The sequence below is a fragment of the Mesoplodon mirus genome (assembly GCF_964341445.2).
Source record: "Mesoplodon mirus genome assembly, chromosome: 12".
Classification (NCBI taxonomy): domain Eukaryota; kingdom Metazoa; phylum Chordata; class Mammalia; order Artiodactyla; family Ziphiidae; genus Mesoplodon; species Mesoplodon mirus.
The window spans coordinates 25,727,394-25,740,763 of NC_138988.1; the positions used below are offsets into that span (position 1 = coordinate 25,727,394).

Genomic DNA, 13,370 nt, shown 5'->3' on the forward strand with positions numbered 1-13,370 from the left:
CACCTTATCCACTGGCAACCGTAAGTTTGTTTTCTACATCTGTGACTCTATTTCTGTTTTGTTAATACGTTCATTTGTACCCTTTTTTTTAGATTCCACACATAAGTGATATCATATGATATTTGTCTTTCTGTGTCTGACTTACTTCACTCAGTATGACAATCTCTAGGTCCATCCACGTTGCTGCAAATGGCATTATTTCATTCTTTTTTATGGCTGAGTAATATTCCATTGTATGTATGTACCACATCTTCTTTATCCATTCCTCTGTTGATGGGCATTTAGGTTGCTTCCATGTCCTGGCTATTGTAAATAGTGCATCAGTCAACATTGGGGTGCATGTATCTTTTTGAAATCTGGTTTTCTTCAGGTATATGTGTAGGAGTGGGATTGCTGGGCCGTATGGTAGTTCTAGTTTTAGTTTGTTAAAGAACCTCCATACTGTTCTCCATAGTGGCTCTACCAAGAGCTTTTAAGGGCAACTTTTAGGTCCTTGCCATGTGGCCCCCTCCATCTTCAAAGCCAATGACTAAGAATCTCTCTTACATCAAATGCCCCTCACCCTTTCAGTCTGTGTGTCCAGGAAGATCCCAGTCTCTTTCAAGGGGTGATAGGATTAGGTCAGGCTCATTGAGGGTAATCTCCTTAATTCAACGTCAACTGATTTGGGACCTCAAATCACCGTTGCAAAATTCCTTCGCAGCAGCACCTAGGTTAGTGTTTGAAAAATTGAGAGAAGGCATGTGTATTCCCCAGGGCAGGAGTCTTGGGGGCCATCTCAGAATTTTGCCCCCTACATGGTTAGATAGTAGGCATTAAGTGTCCAAGCTGGAAACCAAAGTAATTATCAAAATTATATCTTCTAAAGTGGATTGCATGCTCAGCCTGGAATTGGGAGGAGGCCCTTTGAAAGGAAGTGAACTTCAGAGTGGCCAGATGGTGATGTAGAATTGGAGGGGCCTGATTGGCTGGCTTGTTTCATGATCTAGGCCCAAACTACCTCCCTCTCCCTTTTTTCAGTCACTGGCAAACTCTCCTTTCTCGCCCTTCTTTCTTTTCATGCATACAGGCAGGCTTTCCCAGGAATCCGGGTTCTCCATGGGCTGGATCTGCTGCTTAGGGGCATTTGGTGGTATCTGGAGATATTTGGGGTGATCATAACTATCAGGGATACTAGTGGCGTCTAGTGGGTAGAGGCCAAGGATGCTGCTCAACATCCTACATGCACAGGACAGCCTCCATAACAAAGAATTATCCAGCCCCCACTGTCAATACTGCCAAGGTTGATTAGCTCTACAAGATGTCTCCTTCCTGCCACTCTTGGGTCTCTTTCAAACCTGACTGTGCTTCTCTTGAATTTCATCTGCCTGAATGTGTTTCTCCCCTTTTCGACCTCAAGGATTCCTCCTCATTCTTTTTTTTTTTTTTTTTTTTTTTTTTTTGCGGTACGCGGGCCTCTCACTCTTGTGGCCTCTCCTGTTGCGGAGCACAGGCTCCGGACGCGCAGGCTCAGCGGCCATGGCTCACGGGCCCAGCCGCTCCGTGGCATGTGGGATCTTCCTGGACCGGGGCACGAACCCGTGTCCCCTGCATCGGCAGGCAGACTCTCAACCACCGTGCCACCAGCGAAGCCCTCTTCTCATTCTTTGAGACTTGCTGCTACCATCACCTTCTTGTGTTGGTTCAGGTCGCTCACTCCACAGTACTTTTTCATACCCAGGGTACATCGCTCCATGCTTTGTTTTATCAGTGTATGTATAACAGATCTGTCTCTCTCCCACAGACTGAGTTCCTCTTGAGTGTGAGTTGTGTTCTTTTATATCTATCTATGTACCCAGAGCTCATTTCTATAATGGCTTGTGTATAGTAGGTGCTCAGTAAGTGTAAGGTGGACAGGTGGATGGATAAAATGTCTGAGCACCTGAAAAGTTCGTAGAAGTGAACTACCATTAGTTCTCAGTTTCCCATCCCAGCCGCTTACAAGCTGTGTGTACTGAGGTAGGTTACTTAACTTTTCTGTGCCTCAGTTTCCTCCTTTGAAAAATGGGGATCTTCGTAGTTGCTGCTTCAAAGGTCTGTTGCAAGGATTCAGTGAGAGAGTTCCTGTATAGTCAGAGAGTGGGAGAAAATGGGAGGGGTATTCATTTGCATAATGCTTCCTTGTTTTCCAAATGCCAAAGGAATGACCCCCCCGCCAAAAAAAGAACAACAGTGGATGCAGGTGAGCATGGCTGAATGTGGTATACACCTCCAAAGTAATATACCTGAAAATGCAGGGCCAGAATGTTCCCGTAACCACCAAGAAAAGAGATGTCAAGATTTAGGCCCAGAAAATGAAAATGCTGATACCTAGACCTCATATCCATACAGATTACCTCTGTTAGAAATGCTTTGAAGAGCTTGAGAGGCATCGGTTTCCCCTGTGAACTGTAAAGTTTTTCAATTTAGGAATAGTAATCAAAGATATATAAATGTTTCCATTTCTTCCCTCCCCCCAATGTAATAATCAAGAGATTCTGTTCAATCTTTAGGTATCATTCATCAATTTTTCTAATGTACTTGATGATATAATGGAGAAGTAATGAATATATTAGTTTGGTTTTAAGAAAGCTTTAAAAATACAAGTTCTGGGCCCTGTCCCAAACATAATGAATTTAAATTTCCAGGGTCGGGGTCCAGGAATCTGCAGAATTGACAAAATCGCAGATGGTCCTTACATACACATAGTCTGGCATTCAGAAACTAATGTACTTGGTGGTACTTGGCATTAGGAAGCAGATTGAGAGTCTCAAATTCCAGCAAGAACAGGGATGACAGGCTGAATTAAAAGATAAAAAAAGAACAGACCTGCACTTGGAGCCAGAATCCCAGCTACCCAGGTGTAGAAGAAAGTAGATAGAGTCTAGTGAGAGATGCATGAAGGGAAAAGAAAAACAAACAACCTACATTTATACAGGTTTTGGTCAACAGCTCAGTGTGAATCAAATTAATATGGACTTAGAAGCACTGAATCGGGAACGAGAAGGGCATAAACCCACCCTATTCTGCCCTGGTCAAATCATGCTTGAAAGTTTTTCGTTATTAAGAACATTTTAAAACATAATCAGAAGTAGAAAGAATAGTACAGTGAATCCCTGTGTAATAGATTTAACAATTATCAAAATTTTGCTGCATTTCCTTCATCGATCTCTTTTTCCTTTGGCTTATGGTTCCTCCCTCCTTCCCCCTCTCCTTTACTATTCTCCTTCCTAAGTATTCGAAAGCAAATCTCGGACATCATGTTATTTTAACCTTACATACCTAAACAGGTTTCTCTAAAAAGCATGGATATTTTCTTACGGGACCGTATCTCACCGAACAGCACTGACAATAATTCCTCCTTCTCATTTAATTAGGGTGTCACATTTTTAAGTGGCTGGGATGTAAAAGGGTTGGTTTGAAGCCATGTCCCATGAGGAACCGTGTATAGAAGGAGGTTGATAGAAGATAAAGACTCAGGTTTTTGAAAGACACTGAGTGGAAGAGTTAGCTGGCCTGGCTGTCTGTGATCCACATTGGTGGCATATCGGCTGCCACCTTACTGTAAGCAAGAACTTAATCCAGGAACCAGCTGTCTACTGATGAACTGAACTGCCTCAGGAGTTTTCTCTCCTGCAGGGGTGGAGTATGAGATACAACTGAATGGTTTATTTCATTCATTTGGTGAATGGTTGTCAAGTGTCTGCTGTGTTAGGTGCTGAGGATTGCTGTGCAGAATAAGACAGACGCAATCCCTTCCCTCATGGAACTTCCAGTCTCTAGCGCTGTTTCCCAGAATGTGAGATAGTTTGGGGTGGTCCAGAATCCATTAATTAACTAACATTGAGTTACACGGTTAAAAACAGTTCTCTTTTCAGTGTTCTAAACTTTGTAAGTACATCAACAAGGAGATCTCATTTAGGTGCTAGGGTTGGCACTTCTCTAAAACTTGATCATCTCCCTTTTTAGTTGAGAAGGAACCACGTCATGGTCATAGCCTTTGGCACACCACAGTTCCTCAGTAACTATTTTTTGAGTAATTTGTTAAACATCTTTACAAAAACAAAAGAATAGGAAAATGCTTAATACAGGAATAATGAAAGCCAAAGTGATACAAGGGATGTTTTTAACTTTCGGGTTTTTGTTTTTCACTCTTTAGATTTGCATACAGTAAAAGTTACTCTTAGGCTTACCATTTCATGAGCTTTTACAAATACATCCAGTCATGTAACCAGTGCCCCAACCAAGATACAGACCAGTTCTCTATCACCTTCTAAATTTTTCTCAATCCCACCTCCCATCTCCAACCCTTGGCTTTCTGTGCCTATAATTTTGCCTCTTCTGGAATGTCACATGAGGGAATCATACAATATGCAGCCTTTTCAGCCTGCCGTCTTTCTCTTAGTGCTGCGTATTTGTGATTCATCCATCTAGTTGCTTATGTTTGGTCCTTTTACTCACTGGGTCGTATTCCATGGTCTGGATGTCCCACAACTTGTTTATTCAATATAAATAATAATATAAGGCACATTCAATATGACAAATCATGAACCCGGTATTTAGTAGAAGCAGATTTAGCAGAAATCCTGAAGGTGGTATGCAAATGAGTGAGTCTTGTGGGGAGAAACTAATCTGACCAACGTATGCCTTAAAGGGTTGCTGGTGGTGGTTCATCTTTTTGTTTTTTGTTTTTTTTGGTTTTTTTTGGCTATGCTGCACGGCGTAAACCCAGTGATCTCCAGAGCATTCTCTTCACATTCTCTCAATCATTTATTTTCATTTGTTCATTTCCCCCCTCACTCCCTCCTCCCTCCTTCCCTTCCTCCCTTCCTCCCTCCCTCTTGCCCTCCTTGTCCTTCTCCTCATTCTGATATTCTCTCTCCCTTCCTCCCTCCCTTCCTCCCTCCCCCATCTCCTCCCCCTAATATTTCACTGGAGTTTATGTAACTGAATTAATTAGACCTATTTCTCAAGGAGTTGGTTTTCCATAGAATTCACTTTGCAGTTAGCATGACAGAAGAGCTGGCATATTAATCAAATGCTACAATTTGTTCTTTGTATCTGAATCAGGCTGGGGTTGGGCTTCCTGCTTATCAGTTGTCCCTTTATACAATTCTGTCCGTCGCAGGGAATGAGCCAGGATTCTTTGTGATAGGACTGGGTGATGGTTGTGAGTGTTGATAGATTGGGTGTGGAAATGCTTAACAGGGACAGACTCTATCTCCTTAGTTAGTGTTACAGAGTCCCCAGGATATAAAGTGTCTTATGAAAATAAATAAGAGCTTTTCTTTTCCTTTCTTTGGCTGATGATATCGGTACCATTTAACCGAATAAAATGATAAAAATCTTTGTTCTTTCTTAAATAACATGCTAATTGCTGTTCTCTGTGTTTTATTCACTTGGTATTTCTGAAATATATTCATTTATAGACATTTCTGTCCCCCAATGCATTTTAAATCCTCAAGCATACTCAAAGTATATATATTTTATGTAGTCTTTTGTGTGTCTAGTGGGGTGGGAGGGATGCTCTTTGTAGCTAACCAGGAGATCAAAGTATGTAGCTTTCTCCATTTAGTCTGTTTGCTGCAGAATACAAAGGCTGCTAAAGGATTTGAGTGCATATCTTAAAAGCTCATCAGAAATATTCCAAGCTCTAGATTTTTTTTCTCTCTCAGCAACATTTCAGATATGGAGGTTCTCCTCGGTTGCCCCTGCTAGTGTTGCTGAATTTAAAAAGGAAGAAAGAAAGATCTGTTTTCTCATCTGTGGCATGAGGGGTTGGACTAGACGGGAGATGTCAGGTTTATAGCACTAGTGCCTAGTGCTGTCACTCCTTCTCCATCCACGTGACAGACATCACTAATCAATCACAGCATGCTTTCCTGCCGTATGTAGCCTCAGACTTCTTATCAAATCGCACTCCAGGAATCCACTGCTAATCAATCAGTGTTAGCCCAAGAGGTGAAATCTATTTGCCATTGTGAAACATGGTGGGGTTTAGTCTCCAGTGCAAACTTAGGATGGTTTATAAACGTCAGATCACCACTGCATGGTAGCAGGAAGATGTTGGAGGGCATGGGCAGTTTCAAGTGAAGAAGATTTCAGATCACTACGTTTATGCTCTTTGAAGGCAGGCATCATGTTTTATTCATGTTTTTCCTTGTTTACCCAGCCTATAAGGCAAACCCTTTCTCTTAGTAGACATTAGATACATGTTTGTTAAATGATGCATGAAGAAATGAATGGAAAGCTTGGCCTTGGCCAATTCTTCCCTCTCGAAGACTGCACAGTTCAGTGCTTCTTCCAAAGGGCAGGCGCAACCCTTGCCATTATTGAATTTCTCTACTTTAATTCAGGCCATTCCTACAGATTGGCTATATCGCTGTGTTCTTATCTGCCGAGCATTGGCAGGGCCTAGGAACTTGGCATCGTTGGTTGGACTTTACGAGTTGCCTCTCCATCCATTGTCCAGGTCATTCATAAACTGGTTGAGTAATACTGAAGAGGGTCCAATCTTTCCCTGCTGGACTCTGAATTCTTTCAACTTGATTTGTGGTTGGGAATCTGAAGGTTTCATGATAAAGAGAAGAATTCTGTCACGGTTTGGGGATTTATCACAGAAGAGAATCACATATTTGACACTTAACATATGCAGCCTTCATTAATTATTTTGGGAGAACTATATTTTAAGTTTCTTTATTAAAAGGACCAGATTGGATAGCTCTTTAAATTTTGATAGCATGATAATGTTACTTTTGCAGGGTAGATTCAGTAAATATTCAGTGGTCTTCAAGATAGTTTCATGAAAATAGGCTGAAGCCTCTGTCTTCTCCAGCTTTCAGAAGAAAATCACCTTTTAAAACAGAAGGCATTTTTTCCCCACCCAGGCACTGAATTTCATCTAATAACAACACCAGCTACCCATTTAGTAAATATCAATTTTAGGCCAAGCATTCTGCTAAATGCTTTACATTAATTATCCCTAAACCTCAAAACAACCCCAGGACTGGTGCTGTGAATTCCATTTTACAGATGAGGTGAATGAAGCTTGGAGAAGTTACATAACTTGGCCAAAGTCACTAGGTGATAGGTGGCAGTACTGGGATTTAAAGCCAAGCCTAACTCTGAAGTGTTTCCTCTGAAGGGTACTGACACCCTCAGTGTAGATGTTACCCGCTCCAGGAAGCCTTCCATCAGGTACCACTTTTCTGCAAGGCTGGTTGAGATGTTCTTCCTCTGTGTTTCTATAGTCGTTTATGCTCCCTTATGATGACACTCACGATCTGTTTATCTGCTTCCTCTACCACCAGAGTAAGATTCCTGAGGACAGGGGCTTTGTGTTTCTGTGTGTTGGTTTGTTTTTTTGTGTGTGTGGTTTTTTCTGCCGCTTTTGTTTAATGGCTGAATGAATACAGCTTTCCCAGGAGTTCTCTGCCACTTCACCTTGGTACATAGGAGCCATATTAATGTACAGCTAGGCCCGTGAGAACCTTCTATAGTTCAGAATTCATTATATTTGGGGATAAAAGATCTAAGGAAATATAGTCCAGCTCTAAATGTGGAATGGCAGAGTTGCCTCTCTTTAATACTACTAAGTGCCTTCTGCTTAACTTTGTCATTGCATTATCAAACTGTTTCAGTTCTCCTCAGTTCCATTTTTTATTAACTGTACTTTTATGAGTGATTAATACATGCAGATGTTCTTATGTTTATCCTGCTTGAGATGCCCTGTGCTTCTTGAATCTGAAGATTCATGAGTTTTATAAATTCTAGAAAATTCTTAGCCATTATGCCTCTTCTGAATGTCTGTTCTCTCCCAACAGGACACCTATTAGACATATGTTGGCCCTTCTCAGTCTATCCTCCGTATCTCTTAACCTCATTTTCATAGTTTTCACCTCTGTATCCCTTTGTGTTTCATCTTGTGTAATGTACTGAGATCTGTATTTCTCTCTTTAGCAGTATTTAGCCTTCTGTTTCACCTCTCCATTCAGTTTGAAATTTTAATGACTCTGTGGGGAGAGAGAGGCATCGTGTCTTTTTTTTTTTTTAAGAGTTTCATTTCTAGCGTTATTGTGTTTAACTGTTTTAAACTTTATTAATGATCTTTTCCAAAACGTTGTTTTACGACCTCTAACTCTTGAGCCTCTGATGCTCATGCTTGTTGACTTGTGACCTTTGACTCTGTGTTTTGTAATTTACTATTGGGAGCTCATGCTTTGCAGGGCCAGTTTTAGCCCAGGTTTCAGGACTGACTCTCCAGGGCAATTTTTCATGTGCTTCTGTGAGGGAATTCTTGGCATATCGTGAACAGGACCAAATTTTATATTAATTGTTCATTTGGAGTTTTCTGATTCTGCCTTTGGTTATTCATACTCCACTCTCAAGAAAGGCATAGGCCTAGTGTTTCTAATTCTCAACTTCAACGTTTCCCTCCTGCTCAGAACACAGATAGAAAGACAAGTTTCCTTGGGTTGGTTGACAGTGTTTCTAATCCGTTTGTTCACTGAGGGTGCAGTCCTCAGGGAGCGTTCCTGGTTTTCTGTAGGGGTCTACTAACAACTTCCTGCTTCTCCTTGTTCCAAGGCCTCATATTCTGTCCTGCTTGGGCATTCAAATCCTAGCCCCTAGGGAACTAAGACAAACCATTCCCCTGTGGCCAGCCACCTTCCCTTCTACCTCATAGCCCCAGCATGAGTTTGCATGCTCATCATTCTTGTTTTTCTACCACCTAGGTACTCTCCTTTCTTAATTGTGAGTCAGCTAAGCCCTTAAAATAATTTTTGTTACATTTTACCTAGCATATCTAGGGTCTTTGAAGGGTTGGAATTTTCAGGCTGTCATCATTTGCCATCTTGCCAGAAATAGGAGCTTATTACAAGCTCATTGTAAAATAATCAAATAATACACAAGAATATATGGTGAAATGTTAGTCTCCTTTCCCTCTTCGACCTGCTTAGTTCTCAAACCACCTTGCCAGGTGTAATAACCTTTAGCATTTTCTTAGGCATAGTTTTAGAAGCATTTTATGCACATAGAGCATACATAGGTGTATACAATATGTGGAGATCTATTTATTGAAGCAGGGATATATTTTACCTTCTGCACTGTGCTTACTAATGTATTTTGGAGTTCATTGTTTATTAGTGCACTTAACTCTGCCTCTTTTTTCTCATAACGGTATAGCATTCCATGAAATAGATGTACCATAATTTTACCATTTCCCCTATTTTTATTGGATGATCATCTTCAGTTATTGTGATATTATAAGCTATCCTACAATAAACATTCCTGATCATATATCTTTGCTGACTGTCATTTAACATAACTCTCTTTGTCTCTTTCTCTCTCCTGTCCCCCACCCTGCAGTGGTTAATTTTATGTGTCAGCTTGACTGGGCTAAGGGATATCCAGATAGCTGGTAACATTATTTTATTTTTTTAAAATAAATTTATTTATTTTATTTATTTTTGGCTGCATTGGGATTTCGTTCCTGTGCTTGGGCTTTCTCTAGTTGTGGTGTGTGGACTTCTTATTGCAGTGGCTTTTCTTGTTGCAGAGCACGGGCTCTAGGGGCGTGAGCTTCAGTAGTTGCAGCATGCAGGCTCAGTAGTTGTGGTGCGTGGGCTCTAGAGCACAGGCTCATTAGTTGTGGTGCATGGGCTTAGTTGCTCTGCAGCACATGGGATCTTCCCGGACCAGGGCTCGAACCAGTGGCCCCTGCATTGGCAGGTGGATTCTCAACCACTGCACCACCAGGGAATTCCCCTGGTAACATTATTTTTGAGTGTGTATGTGAGGGAGTGTCCAGAAGAGATTAGCATTTGAATCAGTGGACTTACTACAGAAGAGTCCTCCTGACCAATGTGGGTGGGCATCATCCAATCTATTGAGGGTATGAATAGAGCAAAAAGGCAGAGGAAGGATCAATTTGCTCTCTCTGCTTGAGCTGTGACTTCCATATTCTCCTGCCTTCAGACATTGGCACTCTTGGTTCTCAGGCTTTTGGAGTGGGACCAGGACTTGCACCACTGGCACCCAGTTCTCAGGCCTTTGTACTCAGACTGCATTATAACACCAGCTTTCTTTGTTCTCCAACTTGGAGACTACAGACCATGGGACTCTTCTATGTCCATAACCATGGGTGCCAATTCCTAATAAATCTTCACATATCTCTCTCTATATTCTACTGTTTCTGTATCTCTGGGAAACCCTAATGCTCACTCCCACTCACTAGGAGTTGGTGACCTCAGCACCTTGCACGGGACCTGACACTGAGTTGGCACAGAATTCACATCTGTTTCGTGAATGACTAATACTCACCAAGAAGCCAAACCAGCAGTCAGACCATCCCAACCCCCCAGGAAATGTATTTTTTTAATTTAATTAATTAATTTGGCTGCTTGGGTCTTTGTAGCAGTGCATGGGCTTTCTCTAGTTGTGGCGAGCGGGGGCTACTCTTTGTTGCGTGCAAGGGCTTCTCACTGCGGTGGCTTCTCTTGTTGCGGAGCACAGGTTCTAGGTGCGCGGGCTTCAGTAGTTGTGGCTTGTGGGCTCTAGAGTGCAGGCTCAGTAGTTGTGGCACACGGACTTAGTCACTCCGCGGCCTGTGGGATCTTCCCAGAGCAGGGCTCGAACCTGGGTCCCCTGCATTGGGAGGCGGATTCTTAACCACTGAGCCACCAGGGAAGTCCCAGGAAATGTATTTTGATTTCATTAATAACACTAGCTCTTGACTGTCCAGTAGTCTATAGCTATTGGCACATCATGTGGTCCAGATATGAGCTAATACCATCTTTACAACAACCTTGTGAGATGGGAGATTTCATGATCATGCTTTACAGACAAGGAAACTAAGGCACAGGTTACATAACTAATAAGAGGCGGAGGCTATCACTGAAACACCTGGCCTCTTAAATACTGCCTTTTAATTAACACTTGTCATAGCTGACATAGGATGTATCATTGTTCATTCCTTTGTTTATTCATTTATTACATCCACAAATATTTACTGAGAGCTCACAGTGCTCCAGGCAGGAAGTAATAACAGTGTGATGAGGAATGGAAACATCCCTGCTGTGGTGGAATTTACAGTGTAAAGGGAGAGACAGATTAAGTAAAAAAAAAAAAAAAAATACAAGTGAACCTGTGATGAGTGCCTGGGAAGGGGATAATAATGGGGAGAATTTAGAAGCACCTAGCTGGGGGGTTGTTCCCAGCAATAGAGGGTCTCCAAATCTGTGATAAGTTGGATGAGCCTTGAAGGACGAGTAAGATGGAAGGGGTGAAGGCCAAGGGCCAGCCTGTTCCCTGCCTTCCTCGTGTATTCTGCTGTACGCCATAATTTTGCTTTTGCAGCCACTGCCAGCTCTGGGGACCTCCACGTGCAAGGGCCACAGGGCCTGTGTCCTTCTGCTTCTGAGGAGAGGTGGCTGAACTCCCCCGCCCCCCCCCACCACCATCAGCCTTTTCTAATTTTAAAGCAGTAGCTCCCTTGATTGAAATCTCAATTTGGGAACAGGCCTAGGATTGGCCTGGAGCTTGGAATTTTCACCAATAAGCGCAGCGGTAGGTGGGGAGGCGTCCCTTTAAGCAGCTGGGAGGCAGCCCGGAGAGCTGGAAGCGTCCCTCCTGGGGACCTGAGCGATTTTCCTGGATCCAGAGCTGCGCAGGGAAGCAGCTGCCACCACCGCGCCCCGGGAATGTCACCTCCCTTGCGCGGAGCCCCTGCAGGGCCCCCTCTGGCTCCGGGCAGTTGGCGGCCGACGCCCCGCTGGTCTTCTTAGCCGCAGCCGCATCCCCTGCCCCTGGGTCTGCGGCCCCTTCCCCCCAGCCCCTTAGTTCCCGGCGGTGGAGGCGCCGCAGCGGCGAGCGATGCAAGGCTGAGCCGGGTAAGTGGCCCCCCAGGGCCAGGGCGCACGGAGGGGGCACTGGGGCGCGGGTGCTCCTGGTTCTCACCACCCTCTCTAGGAAAGGGGGCCTTAAACTGGGACAGTAACCTCTGGGAGAGATGCGCCTTGCCACACAGACACTGGGGAGGTCATGAGCTATGCGGGGGGACCTTGGGGTCATTTTGATCTGAGCGTCTCCCAGCTTTTGCGCACTTGATTAACCAATAATAGTAACAGTATCACGAGACAGGGATCATGTTGTTACTGTATTAGGACTTCTTCGAGGGAAACATTAAACGTCCCTGAACTTGCTTTTTAAACAGCCTTTATTCTCTTACAGTTCATTTCCCTTAAATACTTAAAATGTATGTATTGTTAATGACCTACTTATTTATTTCCCTTACACTATCAAAAAATGTTTCATGTCTCCAGGAAGGTCTACTTTAAAAGATGATGTGTTTCTCCCCACATTCCTCATTGCTCTTTTTCCTAGAACTTTAAAAACTCCTTGCTTTTCTCCTTGGTGGATATCTGTAATTAAGCAGCTCTGAAATTTATTCTCTCTGAATTGGGGGTGGAAGTAGGGGAGAGGCCCCCGTCTCCTGGCCCTCCTAGCTCTGAGAAAAGAGTCTGGGGGATGGGGGAAGCTGTTGGGGGGAGTTCATTGGAACCCTGCTCTCCCAGGATTGCAAATGTACCCTCTTGGCTGTTGGGAGACTTAACCTGAGATCATGCAAATCTGGGGTGCCTAGGCAGCTGTATCCTGGGAAATTTTAAAACCAAAATAATCTATAGGGATTGGGCTGGGGGAGGGGTAAGGTTTATTTAAAAGATGCCTTTTCAGCTTCCTCCCTCTCCCCAGCCTGTTTGCTCATGTGTACCTACCTAAGGAAGAACTTGGAAGCTTAATGTAGAGGGCCATCGGGTTGGTTGTTTTTGTTTGTTTGTTTGTTTGTTTGGGTTTTGTTGTTGTTGCTTTTGAAGATGAGGCTGCTGGGCTGCTGGAAGAAAAGCCTTCCAGAATTGGAGCAAAGTCTGATGCATGGATTGCCGAAGTCCATTTCCGCCCATATTAAATTATTTTGGCTTGTAGCAGCCCCTCATTTTGCTGGATTACCTTTATTTGCAGTTGTTTGGGTGTTGTGGGACTCATTTGTATACTTTGGGTTCCCTGCTTTCTGCAAACAGATGTTTTTATCTGTGCAACTAGTTGAGTAATTAGAGAGATGGACACAGCGCTGTGTGTACAGACAGAACAAATACCACTTGGGGAGGATTTGGGCCTTTCCTTTTTCAAATCATCCCTTGCCAAATCTTCCCAGCCGTTGGGCAATTCAGATGAAGGTGTCAAGGGAGCTGAGCAGTGAAGAATTTATATGTACAGCTAATTCTGCTCATCTTACAATAAGACATCTTCCCATGGGGCCAAAAAGTGGGGGTGTGGGGAGAGCTTATAAAAAT

The 13,370-nt window shown here is 43.3% G+C and overlaps 1 protein-coding gene across 4 annotated transcripts in view; it reads left to right on the plus strand.

The window, feature by feature from the left end:
• The window catches only part of PRICKLE2 (prickle planar cell polarity protein 2), a 345,342-nt gene that overhangs the window by 162,428 nt on the left and 169,544 nt on the right, over positions 1–13,370 (plus strand). Inside the window, exon 1 of one of the 4 annotated variants that reach the window (XM_082639436.1) lies at positions 11,614–11,909. The exons of the other annotated variants lie outside the window; for them this stretch is intronic. The gene's annotated coding sequence lies outside the window, so the exon portion shown is untranslated. Of the gene's footprint in view, positions 1–11,613; positions 11,910–13,370 lie in introns of those variants that run through there. 4 annotated transcript variants of the gene reach the window in all.